Genomic DNA, 12,667 nt, shown 5'->3' with positions numbered 1-12,667 from the left:
TATATATATATATATATATATATATATATATATATATATATATATATATATATATATATATATAATGTACGGGGTACATTCAGACATCAGATCCACAATCTCTAACTCTCCTTCCTGCACAGCTGCACTGTTCTGCCTTGCTACAAACAGACAGGTGCCACATATGGACACAGCCTACCATTAGGGTGTATATATAGGGACAGATTGCAGGTAACCCTATTACACACCTATGGCATTTCAGCATGCTACATTACATGTTGAAACACAGGTGCCCAGTAGGAAGGTAGCTGGAATAAAAAAGCTGAACCACGACAAAGTAAAATCTTTTTTTAATACAAAATGGTGAGCGCTTTCGCAGTGGTAACCATTGCTTCATCAGACAGTTCATTCAAACAGCAACAGTATTTAAATACTTTAATTCATTACTAAAACAATCAATCCTACCACTCAACGTTAATTCAGCACTTAGCAAACAATTAATTACTATGGTAACATTTTGCCCTTAGTTAATTGCTGAAATCAGAAAAACTCTGTTTAAAAACCACATGCACAAAATGTAAAGACAAGAACATGTGGATAATGATAAATAAAATACATAAAAAGTCAATGAATAAATACATATACTCATGTTCCCCATTTTGTAGCTACTTGTGTGCATGGGTATAAACATAAAAATATATATAAAAATATAAGCAGGACACACTCAACAACTTAATGCATATATTCTACCTAATAAATGCACATGTTGTCCACCTAGTAAATACATATGCTTTAATACATGCATCAACAAATGCTTGTCTTTAGTGATATCTATGCTAGAAGCAGCTCAAGAAATATTGTCATAATGACCCAAAGCCGAGCATGTGTTTTTGTAGTCTTCTCTTGTTAAAATAGTATTATTATTTTTTATTTTAACCTTCTAGATTTTAGCACTGGCTTCAATGGGTTGCTATAATTCAAACCCAAACCTCTGTGTGCTTCTAAACGCAAAATCCATTTTACTTCCATATTTTCAGTAGTATTGACTATGTCCCCATCCTACTGCTGACATTCTGAATATGTAAAACCTGAAACAAAAATATATGGTCATCCCCCTTATCCAATGTATGCTTAGCCAAAGCACTATACAGTTGCCCTTTAGTTTTGCCAACATAGAAATGGAAACATGTTGTGCAGTGAGCTACATACACTACATTCTTACTATTGCAGTCTGCAGAATTCCTTAGCTCCCATAGACTCCCTGTTTCAGGGTACTTAAAACATTTTGATTCATCTCTATAAATGCACTGTGTGCATTTTCCATCTATGGGTACCATTCACTGTGCTATCCATCAGAGTAGGTATCCTTGGATAGCAAAGCTGCTGTTTCAGATTTTTCTTATTTCTAAATGCAAAATGTGGCTGTCCACTCACTATGTTGGTAGTATCCTCATCTACTAACAACATATGCCAATTTTGTCGTATGATGGTTTCAAACCTTTTCACATCTCTTGTATATGGTATAACTATCAGAACATATGGTAATAGACTATTCCTGATATCTACCCTGTCACTACCTGCTCTGAGTAGTGGGGCTTAGCTTTAACTTTCCTTTCTTTGTGTACATTATGGTACACCTTATCAATTTCATGTTCACTATACCCCCTATTAATGAAACCTGTTCTTAGCTTAGTTAACTCATTTCTATACACTTCCTCATTGCCTGACCTCTGATTATGTTAGGAAAAATCTTAGGGTTATGCATACTGTTTCTGTGTAGAAAAGATGGTCTGTAGCATTGTTTCCTATGTAATTTCATAGACCATTGGTCATTTTCTCTGTATATGGTAACGTCCAGGAAGTCTAAACTCATCTCAGAACAGTTCATTGTAAACTTTAAAAAGTCACTAGTAGTATTTAGGCATGCATACAGGGATTTAAGTTGTTCACCATCACCTTTCCAAAAAATAAAAAGATCTATGAAATGCTTATAAAAGGCTATTTGGGGATTACCTAACAGATGTTCATATTCCCAGTTTACCATAACCAGGTTTGCATATGTGTTGGCACAACTTGTGCCCATGACAACCCCTGTCAACTGCTTATAGCATATGCCATTGAACATAAATATGTTGTGCTCTAGTACCAATTCTAGTAACATACAGAAAAAGTCTACCTTAGTATTAGAGACCTTTCCCTGCCTTGTCAACACTGATTTCACCATTCTTATCCCCTGGTCATTGGGTATACTTGTAAATAAAGACACTACATCTAGTGTGGCCAGCATCCCCGTACACCATGCTTATCCCCTGATCATTGGGTATACTTGTAAATAAAGACACTACATCTAGTGTGGCCAGCATCCCCATACACCATGCTTATCCCCTGGTCATTGGGAATACTTGTAAATAAAGACACTACATCTAGTGTGGCCAGAATCCCCATAGCTGCTGTTCCCATTTGCTTCACTGCCCCATAAAGGTCCACTAAAAACTGTTCTGTGTCTTTCAAGACGTATGCATATTCATTGAGTGCTGTCTTTAATTCCTTATCCAGGTATATAAAGACAGGTTCTGTTAGCCATCCTGCCCCTGTTACTATAGGTCTAAATTTCAGGTTATATGGGTCTTTGTGTATCTTGGGGAGGCCATGGATTTGAGATTTGAGTGGATTTTCAACAGTAAATAATTAAAAAGATATTTACTTAATTTTTCCATACACATGCATTCATATAAGGTATTAGCAATCTGTTCACTCATTTCAAACACAATTGTTGTTGGTACTTCAAAATATACATTTGGATCCAATAACATTTCTTGCACAGCTGTATTATAAAAGTCAGCATTCAATATCACCACTGGTCCCCCTTTGTCAGCGGGTCTTATAACTATGCTGTCATTAGTCTGCAAGTCACACAATGCTTTGTGCTCACTCTTTGTCAAATTATACTTTCCTTCTTCTAAAAAACAATTGTTTCCTGTGCTATAAATGGCATTTTCACAAGCTTTTAAGAAGGTTTCTATATTATGCGGCAATATTGGTACATACAGACTGTTTTTCTTAAACTGAACATCCCTTGCCTCATTGCCATTTTCAAATCATTGTTTCAATGTTACATTTCTAGTAAACATACTTAGGCATAACAGAAATTCACTAATATCCATTTTAGTCGAAGGTATAAAATTTAAACCTCTGTTTAATAAAGAAGTCTCAGCTGCAGGCAGTTCATATTTAGAAATATTCCATATTAACTCTCCTGCCCATACCCCCTCATTTTCTTCAAAGTGTGAGTTTGTAACTGACCTGGTGCCTCTTTCGGTTTCTGGCCTCTGTAAATGTCCTGCTCCACAGATTTTCCCCTGCCTGCTTGAAATGGTAGGGGTAGAACGGGAAAAACCTGTTGTTGTCCTCCTTCGATATTAATCTTCCTTCTTACCATGGCTGTAGTTGTGAAGGCAGTTGTTGCCTTATCATTGGTTGCCGGGGACAATGGCACTTCCATCGGTGTAGAGTAAACGGAATGTGCCTCATTTGGTGAAAGGACACTCCCTCCTGGCTGTTGATTCATCGTTTCCTCTTCCACCCCGAGTGCAATGGTCATCTCTTCAGACTGTACCTGGTGCTCTGCCCTTGGTCTCTCATGCCGCTCAAACGATTGGACTCATCCTCTCCTCTGCTGGTAGGCTGTTGGTGGTACCTCTGACTGCCCATTAATTTCTCTGATAAATCACAAATTGTGGTTGGTAGTAGACTGCTCTGCAGACTGTGCAGGTTTCGGCCAATTAAAGACATGCTGGATGGTGAAATCTGTTAGAACCCTACACAGTTTCTTTTTCCTTTGCTCAAGCAGTCTGGTTTCATAACAGAGTATCTTATCAATTAATTCATGCATGAAAACGTCAGTAGCTGCTTCCCCATAAAGCACAGGCAGTTCATCTTGTTGATGACATATCTTTTCATTAAGCTCATTCCACTGGCTTGAAAAGTCCAGCAACAATTGTATATATGCTTTACCGGTGTTAAGATTAAGTTGTTGCCACTGGGCTAACAAAGTTTGGTAAGTGTTTCCATATGTGGGTGTATTAAGTACTCTGAGTCCCCTTGGTATAACATTTAGGTTTAAGCAGGCTTCAAAATGGAACCATTGGCTCTGGAGCCGCTTAAACCTATACAAATCATTCTCCACATTTCTTTTCAAATTGCGTATCTCATCTTCATTGATGTTGTTAGTATTAACAGTCTCAGGGTTCATATTAAGAGCACCTGTTTGTAGCAGTGGATTATCTTGATTTGTCAGTAAATTCAGAAGTCTCTTTTCCACATTTACACCAACTGTTGCATCCTCTGCAATGTTCACAGCACCTTCCACCATCATTAGATACACAAGCAGCAAACAAATAAATCTAAACCAGCCCAGAAGTTGAAAATGTTGAAACACGGGTGCCCAGTAGGAAGGTAGCTGGAATAAAGAAGCTGAACCACGACAAAGTAAAATCTTCTTTTTTAAATACAAAATGGTGAGCACTTTCAGAATGGTAACCATTGCTTCATCAGACAGTTCATTCAAACAGCATCAGCACTTAAATACTTTAATTCATTACTAAAACAACCAATCCTACTACTCAGAGTTAATTTAGCACTCAGCAATAAATTAATTACTATGGTTACATTTTGCCTTTAGTTAATTGCTGGAGTCAGAAAATCTCTGTTTAAAAACCACATGCACAAAATGGGATGGGAGAAAGGAAATTCACCCCAGGGATCACGTCAGTCGCTCTGCTAGACAGGGGTCCAGGGAAGTAAATAATGTGGGAAGAAATAGCCAGGGAATTGTTATGGCTAGGCTTGTATAGGCCCTAGGGCTGATAGCCTAGTACCAACCTATGAACCTATGAACCTATGTAAAGACAAGAACATGTGGATAAATATAAATAAAATGCATAAAAAGTCAATGAATAAATACATATACTTATTATTTTTTATTTTATTTTAGACTTCTAGATTTTAGCACTGGCTTCAATAGAATACTATCATTCAAACCCAAACCTCTGTGTGCTGCTAAATGCAAAATCTATTTTACTTCCATATTTTCAGTAGTATTGACTATGTCCCCCATCCTATTGCTGACATTCTGAATGTATAAAACCTGAAACAAAAGTATATGGTCATCCTCCTTATCCAATGTATGCTTAGCCAAAGCACTATACAGTTGCCCTTTTCTAGTGCAGTAAAGGTGATCCCTTATCCGTTACCTAAGGTGACGGTTAGTTTTGCCAACATAGAAATGGAAACGTGTTGTGCAGTGAGCTACATAAACTACATTCTTACTATTGCAATCATCAGAATTCCTTAGCTCTCATAGACACCCTGTTTCAGGGTGCTTAAAAAAACTTGATTCATCCTTATAAATGCACTGTGTGCATTTTCCACATCTATGGGTACCATTCACTGTGCTATCCATCAGAGTAGGTATCCTTGGATAGCAAAGCTGCTGTTTCAGATTTTTCGGAACATATGGTAATACACTATTCCTGATATCTACCCTGTCACTACCTGCTCTATCAGAGTTGTAGGGTTTAGCTTTACCTTTCCATTCTTTGTGTACATTATGGTACACCTTATCAATTTCATGTTCACTATACCCCCTATTAATGAAACCTGTTCTTAGCTTAGTTAACTCATTTCTATACACTTCCTCTTGACAACATAGGCAAGATGTTCTCATTGCCTGACCTCTGATTATGTTAGGAAAAATCTTAGAGTTATGCATACTGTTTCTGTGTAAAAAAGATGGTCTGTAGCATTGTTTCCTATGTAATTTCATAGACCATTGGTCATTTTCTCTGTATATGGTAATGTCCAGGAAGTCTAAACTCATCTCAGAACAGTTCATCGTAAACTTTAAAAAGTCACTAGTAGTATTTAGACACTATTAAGTAAAGATCTTTTTATTTTACTGTTGAAAATCCACTCATACCTTAAATCCATGGCCAAGGGATGTCCTTAACAAATACTTGATAAGCACCTTTCCGATGTCAGAAAAATGCTTAACTAGCCTGACTTTTTCATAATTTTGGGGTGCAAATTTAGTGCTCCTTGCAAGTTTTGCCCTGTGTATGCTAGGTAGCTTTTACACCAGCCGCTTTCCAATGGCAGTCATGTACTTGGGTGTCTAATTGTAGCTCTAATATTTTATTAGTCATTTAAAAAAAATCATAGGAGTGGTTAGAGTAGTAGTAGTGACTTATTTTCCTTTTTAACTCTTAAGAACAAATTCAGGCCAATAAAGTCAAACCCCACTAGCTGCGGACATGCATGTTTCGGCCTTCTTGTGGTCTTGTCAGCATGCCATAAGTGGACTGTTTGGCTAATGTTTGGAAACACAGGGTTGTTGTACCCAGCTGATGTCCATGACCATCAGGGTGTCTGCAAAATATTCCAACTAACAAACTAAAACAATCAGTAACCAATCCTTTCTAAATTTGTTATGGACAAATTCAGGCCAATAAAGCTAAACCGCACTAGCTCTGGACATGTATGTAAAAATCAAAAAAGTCATTGCCATTCAGAACTGCTGTATAGATGAAACACCTGATGTCCTTCAGGGGACATTTGCATATATCCCATGTTACCTCTAATACAAGAGGTTTTAAGGATTCATGTAATGCAAATCTAGCGTGGCTGTTCATAGGTTCATAGGTTCATAGGTTCATACTAGGCTATCTGCCCAAGGGCATTTATAAGCCTAGCCCATAGTTATGTGGCTTTCGCCACCCCTTTAGTTTGAATAAAAACTATGCCTATCATTTTTCTGTGCCTCTGTCAAGCAGTGACACTGAAGTAATCCCTGGGGTATATCTGCGATCTCCCATCCATTGGTCAAGATTCCTGTTGAACAAGGCCAGCGAGGTGCTCTGCCTCACATGTACCGGGATTTTGTTCCACAGCATAGGGAGTCTCTGGGTGATGAATCTGTCCCTCCAGCACGTTCTATTTATAACCGTGTCAAGGTTTAAGTCTCCCGCCCTTGTGGTTCAGAGGGATCTAGATTTTTTGAGGTGAAGCATATTCATCAAATCTGGGTTTGACATGGCCTTATATGTCAGGCACAGGTCACCTCTGAGCAAGCGTATGAGACTGAATAAAGCTGGAGTTCTTTCAGTCGGCAGCATAAGACATATTTTTGAGACCCTTTATCCTTTTGGTGAGGAACTTTTGGGGCCTTTCAAGCTGCATCAGGTGTCTGGTCAGATACATTCGAACGGGGCATTGTACTCAATCATAGGTCTAATGAGTGATGAGTACAGGGGACGCATGACTCCCTTGATCTAGATGTGAATCCCTTCATGATCAGGTGGGCGATATAGAAGGTTTTCCTAACTACTTTAGCAACATGAGTGTCAAACAAAGACTACTGTCAACTTGGGTCCCCAGATCCCTGATGACTTTTTCTGTGCTCAGTGGATTGTCACCTATATGGTAGCTAGGGGTAACCTTGTTTTTCCCGAAGGGTATGACTATGCATTTTTGGCGTTTAACTTCAGGCCATGGCTCTGGCACCAGTTATCCGCTTCTGTGAGGCCCTTCTGGAGGATATCTGTGTCAGATGTGTTTTCACTATGGCCTAGTTTGCAGTCATCTGCAAACTTTGTCAGCCATAACCCTCCTGTGTTTGCTTGTACTTCAGAAAAGTAGATGCCGAACAAGAGTGGACCCAGGACTGAGGACTGTGGGACACCACTTGTGACAGGCTTTGAGTCTGACATGGCTCCAGCAACTCTGACCCTGTGGGTTCTGTCGCTTAGCGAGTTTGCAACCCATCTTGTGATGTATGGGTTTACATTCAAGCTGATGAGTTTTTCATGATACCTGAGTGGGTATTGTGTCAAGGCCTTTGCCAGGTCGAGGTAGGCTGTATGGACTGCCTTTCCTCATCAATGGCCTTGGTGACTGTCTCAAAAAGTCAACCAAGTTTAAGAGGAAGGATCTGCCTTTGACAAAGCCAAACTGGGTTGGATCCAAAGTCTGCAAGTTCCTATGTCTTTATTTATGAGTTCCATTATGATCCTCTCCATGGCTTTGCAGATAAGGCTTGTCAAGCTAATGGGCGGTAATTTCCAGGGTCTGTGGAGGCACCGCCTATGAAGTGGGACCACAGTCGCCGTGCGCCACTCCTTGGGTAATGTGATCCTGAGGTGAGGCTAAGATTAAACAGCTGTCCTAACTGTGGGTTTAATTCTCGCTGAGTTCATGAAGCACACAGTCGGGGACACCATCCGTCCCATGGATGCTGTTTTTTGCCTTAGTGAGGGCAGTTCTCACCTGGGCGTTGGAGATGTTTGGGGGGCTACAATCCTCTGGAATAGATATCTCTCCTTTTGGGGGGGAGGGGTGGGAGAAGTTTGCACTGAACCTGTCAGCCAGTATGTTAGCAATGTGTGTAGGTTCAGTAATTTTCACATCATTTTGAACTAATTCTGAGCATATCTGGGAGTTTCCTCCTAGGTTTCTAACATAGCTAAAGAAGGCCTTATGATTGTCTTTAGAGTCCTTGGCGATTTTTCTCTCAAAATTTGCCTTGGATGATTTTATGAGAGCTCTTAGTTTTTTACTTATAATGATCAAAGGTGTCTTACCTTTCAAGGATTTTGCCTCTATCTTGTAGTAGCTTCCTCCTTTTGTTGTAGAGCTTGTTTATGGCTGGGGTCCACCAGACTGGACGCTTGCCTTTGGTACAGAGAGTCTTAGTTTTGTTTGGGATTGCCTGATCCATGCAGTCCTGTAGGTGCTGGTAGAAGGCATTTGTGTTTATCTCAGCGGTTTGAGTAATGTTTACCACTGGCTCAGGGGCCTTAAAGGAGACCACACTAGTTTTAGAAGTGTGAAATCGGCTTTTGAGAAGTTTTTCACTGTGGTCTTTTTGTTTCAGGTGGGTGGGATGAGGACCTCCAGCGAGATTAGTTTATGATCTGATCTCACCAGTGAGGGGTATACTTCCGTGTTGAACATTTTGATCCCATGTTCGTGATGATGAGATCAAGTATGGGGGGGGGGGGGGGGGGGGGGGGGGGGGGGGGGGGGGGGGGGGGGGGGGGGGGGGGGGGGGGGGGGGGGGGGGGGGGGGGGGGGGGGGGGGGGGGGGGGGGGGGGGGGGGGGGGGGGGGGGGGGGGGGGGGGGGGGGGGGGGGGGGGGGGGGGGGGGGGGGGGGGGGGGGGGGGGGGGGGGGGGGGGGGGGGGGGGGGGGGGGGGGGGGGGGGGGGGGGGGGGGGGGGGGGGGGGGGGGGGGGGGGGGGGGGGGGGGGGGGGGGGGGGGGGGGGGGGGGGGGGGGGGGGGGGGGGGGGGGGGGGGGGGGGGGGGGGGGGGGGGGGGGGGGGGGGGGGGGGGGGGGGAAAAAAAAAAAAAAAAAAAAAAAAAAAAAAAAAAAAAAAAAAAAAAAAAAAAAAAAAAAAAAAAAAAAAAAAAAAAAAAAAAAAAAAAAAAAAAAAAAAAAAAAAAAAAAAAAAAAAAAAAAAAAAAAAAAAAAAAAAAAAAAAAAAAAAAAAAAAAAAAAAAAAAAAAAAAAAAAAAAAAAAAAAAAAAAAAAAAAAAAAAAAAAAAAAAAAAAAAAAAAAAAAAAAAAAAAAAAAAAAAAAAAAAAAAAAAAAAAAAAAAAAAAAAAAAAAAAAAAAAAAAAAAAAAAAAATTTGAAACTGACTACTCTAGTTCAGTAAAGTGGAAAACAAGAGATTTTTTTGTTTTATTACAGAGATAAGGAAAAAAAACAGACAGTAAATGCTATAATGCTGTAAATCGCTAGAAGCCTTCTTGTGGTCTTGTCAGCATGCCATAAGTGGACTGTTTGGCTAATGTTTGGAAACACAGGGTTGTTGTACCCAGCTGATGTCCATGACCATCAGGGTGTCTGCAAAATATTCCAACTAACAAACTAAAACAATCAGTAACCAATCATTTCTAAATTTGTTATGGACAAATTCAGGCCAATAAAGCTAAACCGCACTAGCTCTGGACATGTATGTAAAAATCAAAAAAGTCATGGCCATTCAGAACTGCTGTATAGCTGAAACACCTGATGTCCTTCAGAGGACATTTGCATATATCCCATGTTACCTCTAATACAAGAGGTTTTAAGGATTCATGTAATGCAAATCTAGCGTGGCTGTGTTTTTCTTTTAATTTTTACTGATTGTTTTTTTCTGAGTGACCTTGTTACTCATTGTTTTAGTTTGGTAGTTGGGGTATTTTGGAGACACTTTAATGGTATGGACATCAGCTGGGTATGACAACCCTGTGTTTCCAAACATCAGTCAAACAGTCCACTTATGCTGTGCTGATGAGGTCATAAAAAGGCTGAAACATGCATGCCCATGGCTAATGGGGTTTGGCTTTATTGGCCTGAATTTGTCTGCAACAGACTTAAACAGGGAAACAAAAGTCATGGACATTCAGAACTGCTGTATAGCTAAAACACCTGATATCCTTAAGGGGGCATTTGCATATATACCATGTTACCTGTAATACAAAAGTTTTAAGGATTCACACAGTGAAAATCTAGCTTGGCTTGGTTTTTCTTTTAGTTTTTAGGGCTATTTAAGTAGAATCTGTAACATTATAAAGGATTATGGTAGAGTTCATAAGAATGGGGTGGTAAATTAATATACTTTATTTGATCAATTTTCCCTTGATTTCGTCATAGATGAGGGATGATGAAGTCAATGGGCCAGATTTGAAAAGTAGTTTTTTTTTGCTTGGGATAGCATGCTTCCCCAATGTTTGGAGTATCACCTAAACAAAGTCAATTCCATGACAGGATTTCTGTGATTTAACATGCATAATACACAGAAGAGGAATCTTGCAGTTCATCACCCTGATTCTAAAGCCTCTGTAATATTGGTTACTTTGAACTATGAGTTAAGTATAAGTTAGCATTTCATGCCAATTTATGCTTCACCATTGATGGCCTTGTCCATGTTATCCTATGTGCATCTTGACAGCAACTTCAACATTAAATATATATCCAGCTGTATGTTGGACTGCAAGCATTACATGGGGGATACTTCTATGTCTGTAATACTACAGATGACATACAGGTAGAGCTGTGCTATCCAGCAGACAACAGATGTATAGGCTGTGTCAGGCTACTAGATTTGGCATTTGCACATTTTGGTGGGCTGGGCATGCATCAGAATATTACAGGGATAGGTAATGCTATCCATTAGCACAAAATGACAGGGCATATGTTGCACCTAGATTCCATCAGCATGGGTTATTGCAGGATATTAAACCCATAACAATGACCACCTTTATGCTTCATGCTACAGTTAGAACCAATCTTTAGGGCACCTACTTACTTTAACAGAAGCAATACTGATAACAAGGACTTCTTTTGGCATAGCTAATGGAAAGAAAGTTTTCTCCAAAACTGTTCCAGCCTACTAATCAACTCCCTTCTGACATCAGGAATCAGAAAACTCTGCATGTATTCCATTCCATCCTAAACAGCATCAATTTGTAGACGATAAATTCCTATGTTTTTTGATCTGATTATTCTAGCAGTTTATGAAGATGATTATGGTATAAACTGTTAAAGAGGGTTTGATTCCTTCTACCTCAATTAGCTTGTGTGATGTTGATGAAGTCAGCTTAACCAGATAATGCTCCTTGGTCGCCTGAGTAAAAGGTAACTAGTGTTCATCGGGCCTACACAGTTAAAAAACACATAAAATAAAATGGTTAAGAGACACTGGTTAATAAAAAATTTAATAATGGTGGACCTTTCTAAATTGTAATAGGATGTTGTCAGTTCTAATCTTACTAAAAAGTCTACATGTTCTTAAATGTAAATACGGCCATACTGTGCCCAAGGTGCATTTTAACTAGCTGTAACAGTGGTATTACTTATATATATATATATATATATATATATATACACACACTGGTTAATAAAAAATGTAATAATGGTGGACCTTTCTAAATTGTAATAGGATGTTGTCAGTTCTAATCTTACTAAAAAGTCTACATGTTCTTAAATGTAACACGGGCCATACTGTGCCCAAGGTGCATTTTAACTAGCTGTAACAGTGGTATTACTTATATATATATATATATATATATATATATATATATATATATATATATATATATATATATATATATATATATATATATATATATATATTCCTGTCTTTCTTACAATGTTCTTCAGATGCACAAAGGTTTGCCAGCCTTTAAATGCAAATGTAAACTGTTCATCTCCCAGGCCCCAGCTTACACTTATCAAGGGTACCAGAACTTGTCAGAGATTTGGGATGCATGGCTAGGGTTAAAAATGTCCTTGTAGCCGTTAGCCTAGTAAACATCTATGAACCTATTACTATTTGATTACCAGTTAAGTGGGTTCATCAGTTGACCAGTTTCACCCATGACCCAGGTTCTAGGAGCAGAAAAAAAAGTATATATATATATATATATATATATATATATATATATATATATATATATGGAATTAACAAGTTTACACATTATATTAAAGCAATACAAATTTAAATTAACAAATGAAACAAGATATGTCAAACTATATAAATAGAAATTAACCAAGGAAGATAACGTTAATTAGATATAGTAGTATAATTGAAAACAGAGGTGTACAGTTTCACTTAAGGACCTATAAAGGCATATTGGTTTAGCCA

Source organism: Protopterus annectens, chromosome 2.part1 (assembly GCF_019279795.1).
Source record: "Protopterus annectens isolate FY-2018-M chromosome 2.part1, PAN1.0, whole genome shotgun sequence".
Lineage (NCBI taxonomy): Eukaryota > Metazoa > Chordata > Ceratodontiformes > Protopteridae > Protopterus > Protopterus annectens.
Note: the sequence above shows the minus strand (reverse complement) of the source record.